Raw genomic sequence first — 21637 nt, forward strand, 5'->3', positions numbered from 1 at the left:
TATAAAAGCCGAGTTAAACAGCTGAAGGAGGAATGGGGCAAGCTAATCCTTTAAAATGACATAGATCTCATTTGGGATAGAGTCAGGACCAGCGGCTTTCTCCTTTTTCAGAGCTCCAATGGATTGACCGACTTCCTCTAGAGTTGTGGGGCAATTTAAATAGATTTTCTACTCACTTTGAAGAGTTGGGAGCTCTAGATCTAAAGGGAAATCATCCATATAATCTTCGTTCAATACCAACTCTTCTGTATAAAGATTTTGAAAAATTGAACAAAGGCATCGTCAATCCCGGAATCCTCAACAATGATATTACCAGTATTTGAACAAGCTTATGTTTCGCTGGGGTTAAATTAAGTACAGTATTCAAATTACCTGGAGTATTATCAAACTCCTCCTGATAAGTATGTACCTCAGCTTCTAAAATTGTAATGTCATCCCTCGTTCTCATCATTTGGGCACCGGAATAAGTTGTTAAGATACCTCTCAAGTATGCCTTATATGAGTCCCATACCATATTGAGGGAAGCTGAGTTGAGATTAAATTAAAAAAAACTCTTTGGTTGCTGTTTTTAATTTATCAATTACTGTAGTTTACAACAGCAGTGAGCAGTTTAAGGTCCACCTACGAGAATACAATAGCTTTGTAACGGCAATTTCTTGGACCACAGCAGAATGGTCAGACAAACTTTCCGGGACATGGCTAACCTTAATTCTGTTTTTACATGTAGAAGCATCGACCAGGAAAAAATCAATCCTAGAACGATGGCTGCACTTCTTGTTGTGAAAGGTAAACTTCCCCCACAGCTGTCCTTGTCTTATCTCCCCTCTCTCTCCATATATCTAAAAGCCCCATATCTGACATCAGCTGTTTTAGGGCTGCTCTGATATTTTGTGTCGTTGTCACTGCTCTACTAGAAATCAAATCTTGACTGGGGTCCAAAACCAAATTAAAATCACCACCAAATCTAATTGGATTATTTATATTGATTAATTGAAGGAGTAAAGTACATAATGGAGCCGGATCATCTAAATTTGGTCCATAATACCCCACAAACATTAGCCAGGAGCCATTTATTTTGGCCCTGGCAACTGCCCACCTCCCTAGAGGATCGACAGTACAATCCCGAAGTACAGCTTGGATATTTTTTTTGAATACTAGAGCAACCCCTTTTATTGTGCATGTTTGGGTTGTGCAAATACAGTGTTCTAACCATTTTTGATTTTTTAGAATCAATGTCCATTCTTCCTTAAGTTAATGTGATTCTTGTATAAAGAACACGTCGCCAGCAGAGAGTCTTAGGTATGCTAGGATTTTATTTGTTCTAGAGGGGACCCTAAGGCTGTTTACGTTCCATGACATGATTTTTAGATTTTTGCCTTCTCTGTCCTACCTATGTCTGTCATAGGAGAAGTAAGTGCTCAAAGAGAGAAATCTATATATGCTACTTACAATTAAAAAAGTGACACGCTTTTCTGGGCCAATCTACGTTATTTGAGCTATTTGTTTTTTATTTATAAATGAGGACAATTTTTTTTCCTATTTTCCACATGCTCCCTTACCCTGTGCAAGAACAAAAAATCCTACCCTACCCCTCCCATCATTCTTGTCCCTCCAATCCCTCAATAATAGAGCTATAGCTGGGATACCTCTGGGCTTGGACTCTGTCTCTATCTAGGCAGAATTTTGGCATTTTTTAGTTGGATGTGCTTTTAATCTGGGTAATCAAGGAGTTAACTTCAGAGGGATCCTTGAAATTGAACATTTTTTTGTTCCTTATGTGAGGCGGGGAATCGTAAGTTTGCTGTGGCAACCAAACTTCTTAGTTCTTGGATAGATTTCCCTAATTCCCACTGTTTATCCTGTGTGATGCGGGATATGTCTGATCTAACACGGAACAACCAGGCCCCTTTATTATACACTCCTGTTTTTAGACCCCAGGTAAGAATCTTTTCCTTTATCAAATACGTTTTGAAGTTAACTAGGATCCATCTTGTTTTGTTTTCCCCTGGCCTCTTGGAGTATCGGTCACAATGGACTCTCTGTATGTCATCCTCTAGGGTCTGTCTTTCTATGTCAGGATGTAATTCACTAAGAAGATTAATAATAAAGGACCGTATGTCTCCTCCCTCAACCTCTTCTGGGACATTCAAGATCCTAATATTTTTTCTTCTTGCATTAGTTTCTAAACTTTCTAGTTTGTCCTTCAGTTATTTATCGCTGTCTTTTAATCTTGTAATTTCAGATGAATTTTTTTCTACTTGTTTCTTGAGATCTCCCAGGGCTGTTTCCATAGCTCCGACTCTCTCCGTTATGTCGTACATTTTTGTTTCCAGCGTTTCACATATTGTTTTCTCTGATTTTGGTGAGTAAGGTAACTAAGAGATTGTTAGACCTGGTACCATTGGCGTGAGTATCCCTTCCATTTTTTCTGATTGCCTCCTCTGTTTTTGATATGTTTTGCTGGTGTAGATAGTTTGGGCACTGTGCCACTGTCATTCAGTGCCACAGTGCAAGTGCTCCCTATGTTAAATTGATGTATTAATTAGTGACGCCATGATTGGGATTATTTGATTTACTTGTCAGACCCTAGTACAGTGCACCATGTGTGCCCAGGGCTTGTAAAATCAAATGCTGACAGTGGGCTTGCAGCACTGGTTGTGCCACCCACAGAGGCAGCTTGTAAAGTGTGTCTCAGGTCTGCCATTGCAGAGCCTATGTGCAGTCTGGTACTGCCATGCTGACTGACCAAGTGCACCCACTTGCCAGTCCCTAAACCTTCCCTTATCTTCATATCAGTCACCCGTATGGTAGGCCCAAGGGCAGAGTGCATTGTAAGTATAAGGTAGGACATGCCCCGGTGTGTATGGCATGTCCTAATAGTAAATTACAGCCATTTTAGTTTTTCACTATTGCAAGGCTACCTGTTCCCCATAGGCCAGAATGGGCCGTTTAAATATTACATGTTATAATCCTAACTGACTCAGGAAACATGTTAGAAATTAGAATTTAGTATGCCTGAACTCAGAATGATAAAATACATCTTTTAGTGAAGTTGGTTTTAACGTTCTGTGTTTGAAAATACCACTTTTAGAAAGTAAGTATTTTCTTGCTTAACTGTCCAAGCCTGCCTCTGCTAGGTTGTGTATTGTGTGTCTGGTTCTGTGAGTGACAGGGGAGAGGGTGAGTCAGCACAGGGCTAAATAGGAAGATCTGCATATGTCGTTGCACCGGGGACCTGAATAGGGCTGTGCATTCCCTCCACAATGCTGGCTCCACCGCCTGTGGTGTGTCTGATGTCTCTGCCCTGCACTCTGAAAGGAAAGAAGGAGTCAGGTAAACAAAGTTCTCCAGGACTGACCAGAACTGGTTTGGACTAGGCAAAGGCCTCTCTGCCTTCAGAGAACGAAGAGAAAAGTAGTATAAATATGGGGACCCAAACCCCAAGATTTTAGATCACTTCTGGAACAACAAGAAGAAACCTCTGCCAAGGAGAAGAACCAAAGGAAGCTGTAGGAGTGGATTGCCCCCCTACCAGTATGCTGTGTTGCTGGGTTGGACAACAGGTGTGTCTTCAGTGCCAAGAAGAGGAGAAGGAACTTTGTGTGTACTTCATCATCTTGCAGAATATTTCTCCAAGGGCTTGAACTTGTGCTTGCCTCCTGCTGAAGTCTCAGGGACAACAGACTTCACCACCAGCTCCCCTCTGAATTTCCTTGCTGTGAATTCTATCTGCAGAAGCCTGTGTGTCGCTGGGCGCTGGAAGCGTGACGCAACGAGAAGAAGCATGTCGCCGCCACAGCTGTAGTTATCACATCGCCGGAGAAGCGTGCCACCGCCGCATCTCCCAGAAGCGTGCCTTCATCACAGCTATCTGCTGTCGCATCATCGGAGAAGCGTGTCGCTGGGCCTGTCGCTGCTCCAAAGTACAGAGTCGCCGCAAGGCTGCCAGGTCATCTCGCATCGTCTCAAAGTCATCGCATCAGGGACGCCATCTTATCGAATAGCACCGGATTGTCGCATCACAACCGGGCTGCAGCACGAGAACCTACGCATCACCTCCTCTCCGGTAAGGATCAAGACGCATCCCATACTCTGCTCAAGTATTGAGGCGTGACGCATCGAATCCCCCGAAGCAAGGAACCAACGCATCTCCAACGCTGCGAGCCTTTTGTTTATTTTGCGCTACGCATCCAGGTACTTTTGTGAGAACTGTGTCGCATTTACCAACAACTTGAACTAAGTTAATTCTACCATCTTGAAGCGAATTTTAAATACAGTATTGTGGATTTTTGTCATTTGTGGTCTTGTGTTAAGTCTATATAAAGAATACTTATTTTTACAAAACCTGTGTGGTGTCCATCTGTAGTGTTTTTACTGTATTACTGTAGGTGTTCACAAATGCTTAACACACTGCCTCTGAGATAAGCCTGTCTGCTCGTGCCAAGCTACCAAGGGGGTGAGCAGGGGTTATCCAGTAGTGCAATCCCCTTTCCCTGACTTAGAAGCAAGGGTCCCTATTTGGTCAAAGGTACGTACCTCTGCCAACTAGAGACCCCCAGTTCTAACATTGGTGGTCAGCGGTGAGGATTTGAACCTGCATTTGTGACTCATATACAGTGATTGGTGTACACTACTGGTGAGTGCAGACCAAACACACCCACATACTTTTTTGGAAGAACTTTTTTCTTGGACTGTTATTTTTTCCTGAGAACTGCCAATTCTTGCTGCCATGAGTAGGCCAGCATCTGTTACATCTATGGATCTAAATTTTGAGGAAGATAGATTGGAAACCTACACTTTGAAACAGATCAAGCATCTCTGCAAGAAATTGAAAGTTGCTACACCAGGCATTTCTAAAAAGGATGACTACCAAAAGGCGCTGAGAGGCTGCATGTGCCTTGTATGTCAATCTGTGCTATTTCACGGTAGATTTGCAATCTGCGTTTCTCCATGTAGTCACCTTACAGTGAGTAGAATCGAAATTGCTTAGAAGAAGGCACAGACGCGAAGTTCATTTTATATGAGAAGCACAGGCCACCTGTCTTATACAGATGAGCTCTACAACACATTCTGGTTCTTGTTAGAGGATTGATACCAACATATGCGGTATCTGAATAACCTGAGCTGCATTATTTTTTTTCAATCATGTTCAGTGCGTGGTAAGCATTGTTAGTTGTGTTTAAATTCCATAACTCCAAAAAGAAATCACTTTGATGTGTTGATATGCCATAGTTGCTGTAAATCTAAGGTAGAAGTAATACATGAAGCTTTTTTCTTTAGGACTTCAGCAAGGGCAGGAAGATTTTTTTCTGTTTTTAAATTTGAGGTAAAACAATTACCAAAGGGTTTATGATTTAAAAAAAGAAAAATAACATCTAGTGACCAGATTTTATGTCCTGTGCATGTGATACTAAGCACACATTGGGCAACAGCGAGATATGCAACATTGTGCACTTTTATTCAGCCACTAAATGTGCATGCTTCCCTTCCACTACACCCACCTTAACAACACCTCCCAACTCCCTGACCACCAGCCTGTCGGCATCAGTGCGGCCCTCGGTCACACCACGACCAAACATTTTTGGCCCCTGGGAAAATATTTGCGAGTGCCCATGGTCTATTGTAACTGTGAATACAAGCAAACGTGTGTGAATGAGACACACAGCTGTTAAAATATTGAAGTGGCAAAAGGTAAAGAAAATGCCAGTGAGTGTGTGGATTGTGTATGGAGGAATTAGTGTAGTGAAGGTGATACAAGAAAATAGAAGTGTTAGAGAATTAGAAAGTTTTTATCATATTTTTTGCACACCTCTTGCTGCATCATGTTCATGTGGGATTGTTTGAAGGCTTATGTGCAGCTCAGTGCTCCTTGTGAATTTCTTAATTTACCCAACTCAACGGCGTGCGCAGTTTGAATGCCAGGGAAAAGCTGCATCACAGAAGGTGTAGCACATAATGCTGATTTATAGATCAGTTTAGAGTAATGGATGATAATAATGAAGCACATGGGCGCATGCCTGTTTGGTCTAAACTGGAATCCCAGGTAACTATTTGGTCACTTTTCCTATTGGAGTTTCTGGAACAGTCACACACATTGTTTTCAACTCTTAGAGCCTTTGCTAAAGATCGTGTCTTCAAATGCATGTTTGCAGTCTGTAAGGTATTTGGATTTGAATGGTCAGACATGAGTACCAGACAAGGTCATTCTGTTTTACATTCCTGGTTGCGGGGTAAATAGATTCACAATCTGCACTTTTTTTCTTTTGCAGGTTTGTGAGACCGTACTACCTGTACAAATGCACAGACAGACATGAGTACAGGCAGAGCAAACAGGTAATTGTGTGTTAAAGATAAACTGTGGTGCATCATGTACATTGTAGTATAACAACATACCTTACCCATATTTTCTTCTGTTGCAGGTTTTCGCAGACAGTACCATAAACATTAGAACGGGCATGCATGAGTACAGCAGGACAGGTAATTGTTTGGTAGAGTTATACTGTGGTTCATCTTGTACATTGTAGCATAAAAGCATACCTTACCCATGTTTTCTTCTACTGCAGGTTTCGCAAACAGTACCACACACATATTTGAACAGACATATGTGAGAACAGGCAGAACAAACAAGTAATTGTTTGGTAGAGTTAAACTGTGGTGCATCTTGTACACTGAAGTAAAATGTTTTTTTCTGTTGCAGGTATCGCAGACAGTACCACACATATGTTTGAATTTGCATACGCAAGTACAAGCTGAACAAACAGGTAAGTGTTTGGTAGGCATAGACTGTGGTGCATCTTGTACATTGTAGTATAACAACATACCTTGCCCATGTTTTCTTCTGTCGCAGGTTTCGCAGACAGGACCACATGAAAACTTGAATGGGCCTTCATGGGTACCAGCAGAACAAACCGGTTATTGTTTGATAGAATTACACTGTGGTGCATCTTGTACATTGTAGTATAACAACATACCTTACCCATTTTTTCTTCTGTTGCAGGTTTCGCAGATAGTACCACATGCACACTTAAACAGGCATACATGAGTGCAATCACAGCAATAGGTAATTGTTTTAGTGATGCACATGGTATATTGCTATATCACAATGCGCCTTAAGAATCTTTACTCCTATTGCGGTCTGTACGGACGGAGCTACAAATACGTTTGGAAGGGAAGGGCAAATAATAGAAAACTCAAGGTAATTACACAATATGTTTTGCTGGCAATGCCTCAGTACTGTGTGACAAATTGCATTCATGAGCATAGGTGCCTACTTTAGCCATGTTCCTTCATTTTGCAGGATTTATGGCATTGAAGGCTAAAACCATTTAGCTATAACTTCTGCAGCGTTCGGTGCTTCACCACAAAGGAAGAAATGTTTCCTTGTATTCAATGAATATTGGATGAAAGAAATTTTGGAGGCTGAGACACAGAAATCACAAAGCAAGGTTTGCGTACAATTCAGAGAACTATTTCAATACAGTCCAGATGCGGGCTTGATTTTCAAAGCAAGGGACAAAGCCAAGATTGTTGTGGACTTTTCAACAGGGAAGAAATGGAGTGATGGCTGGAAACTGGATTACATGAAAGAACATCTAATTAGCAAAGTTCACAAGTCTTCTTTGGTGATACTGAGAAAAAAAGTGCTGCTTCCAGATGTGGTTATGGAGTGCGGGAAACGCTGACAGAAACTGCCACCGACAAAGCAAACATATAGAAGAGGTTGAACAACAAAGATCCCTGCCTGAGGGGATAAAGAGTTTCATCAACAACGTGTTGCTGGCAGGCAAGATGAATACTTCAATCTTGTCTGTCCAAGACATCCATGACCACCTAGCTTTGTACGTGAAGATACCAGACAGCTGGAGGAGCAAGAACTATGCCTTTGAGTTCCTTTAGACCCTCAATAGCCTGTTACTCTGTGAAGCAATGGCAGAACTTCGCATCGCTCTGTATCACACATTGATGAATAATGAAATCACATATATTTCTGTTACAAAAATGCTCATCCTGTATTTCAAGTTCCAACATGTAACATGAACAGAGCACAAAACACTGTTTGGGGGCATAGTGAAGCTGACTAGTTGAAATGCTGAAGCTATCTCTACTGCTGTGAAAGAATTTTACGCTGCCAATTAACTGGACCGTATGAAAATGGTCATGTTGACATCTATGGTGCATATGTGGTGAAGTGGAGGCGGAACTATGAGTACACACATTGCTAGGTTAGCATAAGCGTCTTAGACATTAAAACGCCATCTTGCCACTTTTTCGGCTTTTGCACACGATTCTGCTAGCGTGCCTTTTCTTCACATGAGAACGACCTTTTGTTCACATCCCTAGACATCCCTAGACGTGCACCGCGACCTTGGTCTGAACATTGTGTGCAGATACAGTCAGGGCCAGCAAACAATGTATGCTTTTGAATTCAGGTTGATGGGCCCACGCTCTAGCCATAACACGCTGAAACTCGAGCGCCTTTAATATTGCAGTTTGCTTGCATGATACACACACTTTGGAGAAGACTTTTTCCAGACAGAGAGCAAAGCTGATCTTGTGATGTGATTCACCTAAGCTGATATTTACGGTATGGGGTTCCCCATTCAAACCTAGAGACCTTCTATTATTTTAATAATACTAGTTTATTAGTGAAGGGAGGGTGGTGGTATTCCACTATCATTTGTAATATGATTTCACGCTTCATTTTCTATGGTATTGTAACAATGCTGATGGTTTTATTTTTAATCATTTGTCAGCTTATGTTAGCCAAAGTATAGCATCTTAGGACACGTAGTTTATAAAATAAACATTTTGAACTTTACTGTGTCTCGGATTACTCTTGTTGTGGACTAATATGAGAATAATAACGAACAGGTATTTCTAATTCCCACCATTCCTGAGAGTATTCTAAGTCGCATGTTCTGGGTTGTCTAATCATTGGTAGCTTCAAGATGATATGAAGAACGAATGAGACACTGATGCTAGTCGGATAGGGGTTCTGGGTACTGAGGGGAGTTTTTGGTACACCGCAATTCACTGAGGTCCTGATTTCCTGCGCATAGTTCTGTTCATGAGCAGAATCCCTGCAACATGGTGAGCCTAACGTTTGGTCTTACAAGTTGAGACGCCTTAGTAGTGCTTATATTAGTCCACCACACCCTCACTCTTGTTTCCGGATATCGGGAGTGACGTTTTTAACCTACCTAATAGTTTCTCTATAGGTTCAATCAAGCTTGTCAATTAAAAAGGTTTTTCTATTTCTGAACCCTTTTTTGTGCTACAGTTATATTAGATTGTTTTTCTTCTCTGTGTCCTTATGGCTGCCGTGCCTATTGCGACACATAGCCGCGCACCTCTCTGGCGACATTTGACACAGTTTGGGGTACCGGACGATGGGATGGCTGTTATCTGTGTGGTGAGTGCCGATGCATTATATCCCTATGAGTTGTTTTAATCTTGGGTTACTATGCCGGCGGTGAATGCGGACGATAGTACGTTTCACTCCTATACTCCCACGCAGGTCCCGGCGAATTATACGCCATATAGGACACAGGAGATTCCTATTTCGGCTTGGCAGCATTGTATTTGGTTTAATGGCGCCCTCCCCCACACGGTTATACCGGTTCATTTGGGCCCTTTGTCCATTCCAGGGGCCACTTGGCCGGTAATGGCCGGATTTACACCTCATCCTCGTTATTTAAACGCTACGGTGGATGAGTTGTGTGTCCTCCACACAGCCCTGATTACAGTACATTGGGCTTTGGTGCAATACGTTTCACGCACTGCACAGGTAGGGGCACCTGTTGTTGCGGGACAGCCAGCTGGCCCAGCCGGGATTGTTATTAGTCCCGTCATGGTTAATTCGGTAATGGGCAAGCGCCCCCAAAATAAGGACGATCTGCCTTATTGGCTTGCTGAGAAATTTGACCAGCTGGAAGCAGTATTTCCGCACACTACTCCTGTGGAGAAACACAGGATACTCACCATTAGTTTGCAGAAAGACTTAGTCCCTGAGGTGACCGATTGTGAGAACTGGGATAAAGTTTTTGCAGCGGTCTACTCGAAGTGCTTCGGCACCCCGTCTAGGGCTGTGCTTCCTTCAGTGATCAAACGTGTTCAAGATCAACATGGTCCGGAGGCGGCAGTCGAGTTGGGAATGAGGCTTGCCGGTGTGTTTGACGTGGTTGCCACTCTCATCCTTGGCAACCCCAAGGTAGATGAGGTTCACTTTCAAGTGGCGAACGGTCTGGCCCTCGTGAACGAAGACGATAAGCCCCGAGAATTACCTAAAATTATTGCGGAAGCTTATAGAACCATAGGTCGCAGTAGTTTAAGGATTAAGCCTGCTGTTCCTAACGCAGATGTGCAACAGCAAACTAAGATGGGTTCATCTTTCAAGTATGATTGTCCGGCTTTTCCTAAACAAAGTTGGAGATCTAAGAAACAAGGGAAGCAGCAACAGAAACAGGGGTCTCGTCCCGCGTCACCTGTACAGGCGACTAGTGAACGCACATATGATTTGCGCGATCGTACTAGAATAAGGTCACCTGATAGATTTCAGGTTACTGAACAACGTTCTCCTCGTTCTTCACAGGAAACAACGGTCTCGCAGTCCGGTGGCGGTGAACGTGGCAAGGGGCGGGGTGCCCAGCAAGGACGTGAGCAACCCCGTCAGCCTAACGGTAAAGGCAAGTAGGACGAGTTTGCACGTCAATGTCCCCCGTTTCAGAACAAGAAGGTTGCTGCACTAATGGCGAGGTATGCCGCTGATAGTGAGAACGCAGCTTCGGAACCTGACATGGGCACTAAAGCTGCTCGACAGCGCAGCGGAGGTTACAGTAGTGCGGCAAGCACTGCGTCCATATCTGGAGGCGACAGCAACTGACACGTTCATTACTGTAGGAACTGCGGATCCTAGAGTGGCTCCCCCTGACAGACTATATGACATAGTCCTTTTAATTGAGGGTGACATACAACATACCATAAAAGGGATTTTTGGGGAGAATCTGACCTCTACATATGACATTCTGTTAGCAGAGGCAGACTGGCCCCCAGCTTTCATTTTGGCTGCTCCTAGAGGGGAGGAGATAATCCTCCCGTCCTTTGCGCACACAGTGCCGAAGGAGCACTGTAGTAAACACAGAGGCGGTGGTTAATGAATACAATTATTTATTGCCCAACAACAACCTAATGCTTCCTTCTCGATAGCAGAGTAAGATCTCTCTGCTCCCTGCAAACGTCTAGATGCAAACCCAATCACACTTTCACCCTCCGCCGATCTTTGAGTTAATACAGCACCCAATCCTATGTTGCTTGCATCAGTCATCAAAATTGTTTTCTTAGTCACATCAAAATGGGCTAGAGTAGGAGCACTAACTAATGATGATTTGATTTTTTCAAATGCTGCTTCACATGAAACATTCCAGTCAAACAATACTCCTTGTTTTAGCAACACCCTCATAGGTTCGACAATCTCTGAGAACCCTGATATAAATTTTGAGCAGTATTCAGCTAACCCAAGAAACAATTTCAACACATCCTTATCAGTTGGTTGTGGAGCATCTACAATTGCTTTTATTATGCTTTTTTTAGGTTTAATTCCCTCAGCAGAGATCTCATGCCCTAGATAGTTCACTTTCTCTTTTCTCGGCTGACATTTTTCTTTCTTGATGGTCAACCCATGACTAGCAATTCTTTTCAAAACGTCATTTAACAATTCATCATGGTCTCTAAACGATCTCCCCACAATCATAATGTCATCGTGAAAGCATAAAACTCCATCCATCCCCTTAAAAATATTGTGCATGATTCTTTGGAACACCGCAGAGGCTGAGGCTAGTCCGAAAGGCATGCGTCGATAGCGGTAAGCCCCCAACGGTGTAACAAAAGAAGTTAAAGCTCGTGACTCAGGATGCAAATTTATCTGGTGATAGGCAGCGGACATGTCTAAAACACTAAATACTTTTCCACCACCCATAACACTTAGCATTTCTGTTATATTTGGCAGCGGTTGTCGATCCACCCATATATTTTGATTCAAGTCTCTCAAATCAATACACAGACAATTTTTATTTCCATCCTTCGGTGCAACGACAATCGGAGAAAGCCACTCCAAAGACTCAATTGGCTCAATAATTTTACATTCCAAAAGTTTGTCAAGCTCCTTTTGTAAGGGTTCCCTCATTAGCAAAGGTATGGACCTAACCTTATGCACCACTGGACAAGCATTCTTTTTTAAAATAATCCGGTGACTAAAGTTTTTGAGCATGCCTAAATCATCAGTAAAGACATGTGGAAATGACAACATCAATTTCTCTCCCCAATCTGAATTATCATCTGAAACAGGTAAACTATATTCTTGAGCAGATTCTACAATCATGACTGGTTCTTTAGCATTCGGGTCAAGAATGATATTGAGATCTTTTTGATGTCGCCATCCTAAAAGATTTGACCCATCTTCAGTTATATATACTCTCCCATGGACGCTATTACCTTTAAAAAGGATATCCATCCACAACATCCCTATAATGTTTATTCTTTTTCCACCATACCCCACAGCACTTATATCTGAACGTTGTAATTCATTCAAACTTTTCTTTAAATCTTTTAAGTAAACCTCCCTTGAAATTAGTGTAAACAAACTACCTGAGTCTGCTAATACCTTGACTTCCATTTTTCCTAAAATAATACCGCAATGGGGTTTTTCTAATTTGTCAGTACTTTCCATTTTTATATTATTATTAGTAACCACACTGATAATTTCTTTACAATCGGATACATCACATTCATCAATGGAAAGCATTAATTCCTCTCTCACTTCCCCCAGATTTTCCACAGTTTTTACACTGGAGGTTTGGCCTTTAATTCTACACATTTTAGCCAAATGACCTTTCCTTCCACATGACCTACACGTTACAGTCCTAGCACCACATGCTAGACTAGATGCAATGTGCCCGGGACAACCACACCTGTAACATATAATTCTTTTTCTAACAATTCCACTAGATGCATTGGAAGTATTGGGTATATTAGTAATTTTTTCATTTTTAAAGTTAGATGAATGTGAAGCGTCTGCCTTGGGCGCTTTTTTTAGTCCTACTTCTTCCACATCAAGATTAACTACTTCTTTTTCTGAAGATTTCATATTTAATTTTCCAATATCAATTTCTTTCATCCACACATCAGTGTGCTCTAAGCTTCTAGCAATCTGCACTGCTTCATCCAAGGTGGGATCTAAAGATAAAAGCCTTTCTTTTACTTTCCTATTGTTGGTGCATCTCACAATTTGGTCGCGAATCAAAGATTCTGTTAACATTTGAAATTCACATGTTACTGCTAGTCCGCGTAATGATGCCACATAAGTCATTATATCCTCATCTTGCGCTTGTACACAACAAAAAAAATTTTGTCTCTCAAACACCACACTGAGTTTTGGGGTAAAATGTTTCTCAAGCATTTGTATAGACATCTCATAAACATTTAGAGGTTGGCCATTACCTATACCTAAGGAAATTTCAGGAAGATCGTCATATATCCTCCTTCCTTCTGTCCCTAAATGATGTAGTAAAATAGCTTGTCTCCTGAATGGCCCATATTTATCACCACCAATCGCCAAAATATATGTATAAAAAATATTTTTCCACCGTTTCCATGGAATTGTAGGTTCACCAGGTAATGGTAAAAACGAAGGTGGAGCAGCCATGCCTTGATCTGACATTCCTGCAATTTAAATATAAACAACAAGCTAACAAAACTAATTAAAAAAATAAACTATAAAAATAGACTAAAATAATTACCTAAAATAATAATCTAAAATAATTACATTCCCACATAGAAGTTGTAAATGTAAGTCTTTCCTTCCTTTCCACAGCTAAAGGCAGCTTAGAGTAAGTCCTTCTTCCCTTTCCTCACATACAGGAAGCCACATTAGGCAGCATGGATTACTTGACAGAGCTTCCAAAATGATCAAATCAGGTAAGAATAATTGTCTATGAAGGCTCTATTGTTGTAGTATCCAATAATATCCACTTTAAAAGTATTCACTTTTTATCCTAATAATGTTTGCTTTGCAGCGGGTTGTTTCCACACACACGGCTTCACTCGTTGTATATTTTCAATTAAGATGCTTTCAAGCTTGACATTCCTCACGCTCGCTTACACGTGCTTTTCCGGCTCGCGCTAGACACGATGTTTTATTTTTTAATTAGAATGCCTTCAAGCTCGATTGCACGCGTTGTTTACTTTCAAGAGCTAAGTGCTTTTCCGCTTGACTTGACACGCGCTAGACACGATGTTTACTTTTAATTAAATAGTTGAATGCTTTCACATGTACTTTTACTAGTATTTAGACGCAATGTTTAGTTTCAATCAAAGAGTTGATTAAAGAGTTGAATGCTTATTCTCTCGTGCTCACGTTATTTTCAAATTGAAACACGGATACTTTTACATACAGCTTCACAAATTAGCCTTGCAAATCGATTCCTTTCACGCTTGGCCACATTTTTAAAAGCACTCTTGTCTTGAAATCACCAATTCCCTTCACGCTTGGCTGCACAAGTAAATACTGGATCACTATTTACTCTTCAATTAACTGTTTTTGAAGTTTATTTTGAAGTATATTTTGCAGTTTGTAAAACTAATTAAATATACAGCTTCTCCTTGCTTGTTTCTTCAGAATAAACAAGCTTTGGTAAAATCAAGCTGAAGAGGAAGAAAATATATATATTTTACTCACAGTTCATTAGCAGAATTTCTAATTTCAATCTGCTTTTCCAGGGGTGGAGGTCACCCAATTATCTGCCCCCTGCGCAGTCTCCTCGTCGCCATAGAAATGTAGTGACCACAAAGGCGGTGGTTAATGAATAAAATCCTTTATTCCTTCAAGATACAGAGTACACATCCATAGAGTAACCTCCAGCTTCCTCCACTGGCAGCATTCACAGAATCTCTCAGTGATGTCATTCTAATGACATCACTGAGTTCCACAGCATTGAATAGATTCTCCACAAGCATGCTCAAAGATTTGCAGAAGAGTGGGCTCAGGTGCTTGCTCCTGCTTTGTACCGTACTCAGGTTGGGTGGGATAAATTGTCGCCAAGCCATGAGATTCCTTTACGGTCTATGCCCCAGCCGCAACCCCAATATCTCATGCGCAGCGAAGCTAGATCTCACGTCGCAGAAATGCTTGAACAATTGGAATATAAAGGTGTAATTGAAACATGTGTGTCACCAATGAATAATCCTCTACTCACTGTAACGAAACCTGATGGGTCGTAGCGCCTAGTTTTGGATTCCCGGCACTTGTGTGAGTAGGCTTAGTGTCTGTGACAGGAGATGGCCCAAAACGCTTGTGGACACATCATATTTGTACAGTGAAAACTGACCCTTATTTTGAAATGTGCCTAGCTGTAAACTTTTAGCCCTAGTTCAGCCGACATCTAGGGAAACCTAGCAAAGTACATTTTTGAACACTAGACACCAAGGGGAATCCAGGATGGGGTGACATGTGTGACTCTCACCATGTTCGGTTACCCAGAATCCCTTGCAAACCTCAAACAATGTAAAGAAAACTGATTTTCCTCACATTTCCATGATTGAAAATTCTGGAATCTGTGAGGAGCCACAATCTTCCACCCACTCATCATTTCCCCAAGTCTCCCGATAAAAATGGTGTCTCACTTGTGTGGTTAGGCCATGACAGGAATAGGCCCAAAAGGCACATCTTATTTTTCCAGTGAAAACTGACTTTTTTTGTTGCAATGTGCGTATCTTTTGGGCCCTAGCTCAGCCGGCACATAGAGAAACCTAGCAAACCTGTGCATTCTTGAAAACAAGAGACCCAGAGGAATCCAGGATGGGCTGACTTTTGTGGGTCTCACCAGATTTTACTACCCAAAATCCCTTGCAAACTTCAAATGTTTGTAAAAAAACAAACATTTTCCTTACATTTATATAATGGAAAGTTCTGGAATCTGTGGGTAGCCACAACTTCCACACACCCAGCATTTTCCCGATAAAAATAGTACCTCCCTTGTGGGGGTAGGCCTAGTGCCGACAACAGGAATGGCCCAAAACATATTGTGGAGATGTAAAAATGATCCATCACAAAACTACCTGGTTTTACACGGAAGTCACCTGTGCTTTTGGATCCGGGCTCAACGGCTAACCAGGAAAAACTACCAAGCCCAGACATTTCTGAAATCTAGACTCCAGGGGGAAACCATGGAGGTGTGACTTGCATGGATCCCCCATAGGGTTCTTACCCAGAATTACCTGCAAACCTCATATTTAGCAAACCAAATCACATTTCCGACACATTGCTTTGTGGGAATGTTGTGGGATCACAAGAATGAAACAGATTTCATACCATTCAACGTTCCCTCAGCTACTCCAGTAAAATGGTACCTGACTTGTGTGGGTGGGCCAAGTACACGCAATAGGGAAGGGCCCAAAACCTACTCTGGAGACATCAAAATTATTCATCACAAAAAGATCTGGTTTTGCAAAGAAGTCACCTGTGTTTATCATCCCGTGTTCGGCAGCCATCTAAGGGAACCTACCAAACCCAGATAGTTCTAAAAATTAGACACATGGGGAGTCCAATGAGGTGTGGCCTGTGAAGATCCCCCAATGTTTTCTTACCCAAAGTCCCCTGCAAACCTCAAATCTAGCTTAAAATACAAATTTTCCATGTGAAAATTGAGGGATCACTGGGCTGACACACATTTCCAATTACCCAGTGTTTTCTCCAGGTCTCCTGATAAAAATTATATCCTACTGTGCAAGCCTCCCTCACACACATAGCAAATAGAGTACAAGCGTTTTCACTGTAAGCATTGATGTAACCTTCCCTCAGATTATAAAAAAATCATTCACAGTAAGGGAAGCGCTGGCAACTAAATGAGAGACTTCACTCACTCAAAGCATTTACAATACTAGTATCTCCAGTGGAAGCATCCCAATTACAAAGAACAGGTATATTTCTGCATCTGTACTGCAAGCGTCCTTAATACACAACACATACTGCAGCAAGCTTCTACATGGTTTAGCTGTGGTACAAGCCTGTACATTGCTTGCTTCATTGACATAGAACAGGTACAGGGGGTCTATCCTTGTTTTGAGGAAAAACTTTACTGATCAACTACACTGCAAGCATCTGCAGTTCAAGTCTTGCACACACAGGAAGAGTACAATCTTTCACAGTGCATGCATCACTTACACACAGAACAGGTACAATAGGGGAAGTTTCCAGTAATTAAACTGTACATATCACTGGAGACAGCATTACAAACTACCCCCAAACAAAGAGCTGGTACATTATGAACATTTGTGGCGTGAGGATTCCTCTGCTCATATTGCGTGCTTAAATTGAGCCAGTGATAGGTAGGGGCACTCTTTTTGGGAACTGGACTTTTTTTTCAGCACAAGTCATTTGCATGGAACAAGAGAGCAAAAAGCAGAAAAGGTGTAACGAAACAAGAAGAGCAAGATGAGAAAAAAGTGACAACGTGAGAATCCAGGACTGAAAAAGAGTCTGCAAAAGTGAGGAAGGGGAAGCAAGTCTATGGTTGTGGATGAAAGAGGCTTGAGGTGGAATCAAGATTTTGCATGGTTCAATCAATGGGCTTCAGAGAAAAATATAGGCACCAGGACGTTTTATTTAATAAGTGAAACACTACTCAGACATACAACATGCACATCAAAGGTAGCAGGACAAGCTTCTATGACAAAAACAGATTAGGTACAGCATTAATACTAATGGGGATCAGCATTACTAGCATTCATCACAAACATAAAAAATATTGTTCACAAGTGATCAAACAGCGCTCAGATCCCTGCTGGAGGGACAGTCTGTGGCTGTATTGGCATTGTTGCTTTTCTCCTACACAGTGATAACCACAGCAAGATTTATGTCTCCAGAGAAACCATTTCCCTTCCGGGTGGTTATACCTTGTGAGCCTCTTCAAATCCGCAAATTTCAGTCACCAAAAGTTGACAAGGTTCAAGATAGCACTGGAAAAACTTCTCATAGTTCAGCAAATCTATCAAAACCTGGCTCTTCACTTACAAATATCAGTTGCTGCTTATAGCAAATCTGGGTTAATATCTTCCCTCCACCCTAGACTAAGGAACCCTATTTGGATGAACAGGTGCTTCATAAGACAGTTACATACCAGTAAATCCACTTTTTACCTGTTTTCTGCCAAAACAAGGAGATACTGCAGAGCAGATCCATAATATTTATCAGGCAAGTCTCCATACTCGCGTGTCCACGTTTGGAATATGGAATGTTAAGCTTTGAGGTTCCAGTACTGTAGTGAAATTACTGGTCAAGAATTAAGCATTTTTCAAATAGGTGTGGGCAAAATTCTGTCAACTGACAACTTTATGATTTTAAAGCAAATTTAAACAGCCAGCTAAGTCAGCCACTTGTGGCAATGAAAAAAACATCCCTTTCTTTTAGCCACCCACCATTCTCTAGTCTCCCTGCATGAAAAAGTCCCTTACTTGAAAGTGACCTTCCTTGAAATGCACCACCCCGTCCCACACACAGCTGTCCCTCCTTGCCACATACTTTCATATTCTACCATTCAGTACCCTTGGTGTAGAATGCCTCTGTTAGTACCAGTTCAATTCTCTGTTGAATATTCCGGTATCCTCTTCTGTCACCTGAGGTTTTGAGAGTGGCTATTACATCGGTAATTGCATCCTGCTTAGACTATGAATACTCTTGTATTTGGGTCTATCTACAACTTCTTTCTACGAATTACAAGTGATTCAAACTACAGCATCATGCATAATCTTTAAATTGCATAGACCTCCCGACACATCGCTCCTGTCTTAATTAAGCTTCACTGGATCCCTGTGAAACAGAGCCCTTTTTAAAATTGCTTGTATTATTTGAAAATCAATTTATGACCATGCTCCAGCCTTTGTAGCAGGCAGGATAAAGAAGTATGTTCCTCCTTGACTTTGCAGATCCTCTCTTGCCAACCAGTTGAGCAGCCCTTGGTTCAACCAAGAGAAAACAGGGGGCAGGGGCTTTTTTTCCTGGCCACCATCCTATAGAACTCTCTCCCCTCTTAGATCAGGCTGGAACCTAACCTTCTCAGGTTCAGGAATGTTTTGAAGCCCTGGCTGTTTAACCAAGCTTTTCATGAGCCTGGATTCCCTTCCTTCTGGTCGTCACAGGATCAAAAAAACATTTGGTGTACATTTTCCTAACAAAACATAGCATTCTTATGCAAATAATTGGAAGTACATCCTGGTCCTCTAACTAGTTTCCATATCTACACTTGCTTTTTCTTTGCATACATGATAGGTATGCACTTCCTTATTTACTAGTTTCTCCTATGTAGCAAGGTTGCTTCAGGAATATTTCCTTCATGCCATTGCCATCACATATGTGTAACAAATATGATCTTCTACCAGAATTACAAGAATTTTTTTTTTTTGTAGGACTAATGGTATCATTTTGCAGTGACCATTCTCACTACTTCTTAGGAATCACAGCTTGAGCAGATGGACTTAGTTTGTTCTACCTTGTACATTAAGTAATTTGTTAAATACACGTTTCTACAAATAGTAACATCGTCAATTAACTAATTATGTCTTTAACACTGAAATACATTTACAGACAATAATATATTAATATATAGGGCAGGTCATTTGAAATGACAAAGCAGCATGAAAAGGGTTATCTGGAATCTGGTCAAAGACCATCAGAGCTATCCATTCAAATCCTGTATCTTCAGAAGAACCAATGCCATGGTAATGAATGCCACCTTGATATCTGAATATATAGACCATAAAGTACTGTGAATAATCACAGCCCTGCTGATTGCCTGTCAGCGAGGACCCGACATGGTGATTTTGACAATTCTTATTTGGGCGTACTTTTGATTTGCTAATATTTTAACTGCATGTCTCCCTGCACAGATTGCAAAGTTCAATGATACAGATGTTCCAGGTCCAAAAGTGAGCATTTCCACTATCTTACAGGCCAGGCTACAAGAACCCGGCAGGCAACCTATCGAGACAAGCCAATGTCAAGCAGTTCTAGTATCGACACAACACAACCTCTCCGCCATTCATAGAGAAAAAAACAACATATCTCTGGCATGATATCAAACCCTATCTTCAGAATAAAACCATTTGGAATCATCAATGGCATCCACTCTCACCAACTCAGATTTTAGAAAGTCATTTGAGTTCCTCTTGTTGCATGAATGGTGAGATGGTCACGATCTTATGTTGCGCCAGTTGTTGAGATATATTGGGACACGTAGGTGGTGGTTGCTCTGACTCATTGGAGAATAATGTGTTGCTGATAGAGGAAAGAAGTTGCTTAAATTCTGAATTGTAGTGTGATGGTTACCTGAAGTGATGCTTTCATGGAATTTATATAAATGTTGATGCCATTGATTCCTGAAATTTTGGTGGCATACTCTCTGAGCCTGACTTGTTTTCTGGAGGCTTCCTGTGGAAAATGTTTCTTGAACATGGTGTGATTGTTGATTCAATTGACTCAAATTACTGTTGTGACGACCTCCTTAAATACTGTTTTGTAAAATCACCCATCAGCAATTCTCAGATGGTTATCACCTTTGACTGTGAATGGAGAATTGTGCTTACCCCTTTTTTCCTGTTTGATAACTGTCTGTTGATGTTGTCAGTAAGATTTTTATTTATCTTTTATTGTAGTTTACAAATTGAGACCTTACAAAGCAGTGGTATGATGCTAGGTATGTCGGCGCCCCTCAGGAGAAGTCACACATATATAGTACTAACAATCACATATTTTGTGGACGGTGCTGCAAGTTGAGGAGAACCACCAACTTCCCCAGAAAAGTGGCTGAAGCCAACACTCAAGATACACGGCATGGTGTTTAGAAACTTATCCGTCTTCTGGCAGACTCTAGGTTTGGGATCATACGAAGATCCGCCTCGGTTTGAACTTTGCCATCCGAAAACAATTATTAATTCTCTGTGGGATGGAAGTATCACCACTAAAGGTAGATATTGAAGCCTTGAGAAAGTCGCTGGACGATTTCCAATCATGGTCTTTGTTCACCATGTCTCCTTTCCTGGAAATGCAGGAACCACCGTTTGTGGCGGATGTGAGTGCTTGTGTATGTGTTTGGTGTTCATTTACTCTGTGTTCTCCATTCTGCTTTCTTTGCTGGCCATATGGTGGTGATAACAACCACCATTGTGTGCAGCCAGTGTGTGCATCAGTCATTTTTTCACTTTTAGTACACATTTTCTAGTAAAATTGACAGAAGAAATTTTGGTCATTTTGTGTTTTCACTCATATATTTATTTGTCCTTTTAGCTGATTGTAGTAGTGTGTAGTACACAGGTGTTTTGTATATTTTATTTAATTTTTGTCTGCTATCTACTTGCCTTGGAAGGATCAGATACCAGGTAATAAGGATATTCAACCTTTGCCTTCCCTTAGCCTGCCTGTTACAGGGTCTCCAGGGACCCTGATGGGACACCTTAAAATATTCAATTCTTTTATTTAGATTTCTGCTGCCTCTTCTTGCATGCCAAAGGAATCCCATGGTCCCTGTAGGAAAACAAACATAGGTAGTTTATGCATGGGCACAAAACGATTAGGCATTTATGATGATTGAGG

At 41.4% G+C, this 21637-nt stretch overlaps 1 long non-coding RNA gene across 1 annotated transcript in view; it reads left to right on the forward strand.

The window, feature by feature from the left end:
• The first annotated feature begins 13887 nt into the window (after window positions 1–13887).
• LOC146854035 (uncharacterized) overlaps window positions 13888–21637 on the forward strand; it is a 122530-nt gene continuing 114780 nt past the window's right edge. Inside the window, exon 1 of the long non-coding RNA XR_014981160.1 lies at window positions 13888–13971. This is a non-coding gene — a long non-coding RNA (uncharacterized LOC146854035). The remainder of the gene's footprint in view (window positions 13972–21637) is intronic.

This window comes from Triturus cristatus, chromosome 4_1, assembly GCF_964204655.1.
Source record: "Triturus cristatus chromosome 4_1, aTriCri1.1, whole genome shotgun sequence".
In the NCBI taxonomy this organism is placed as follows: Eukaryota; Metazoa; Chordata; class Amphibia; order Caudata; family Salamandridae; genus Triturus; species Triturus cristatus.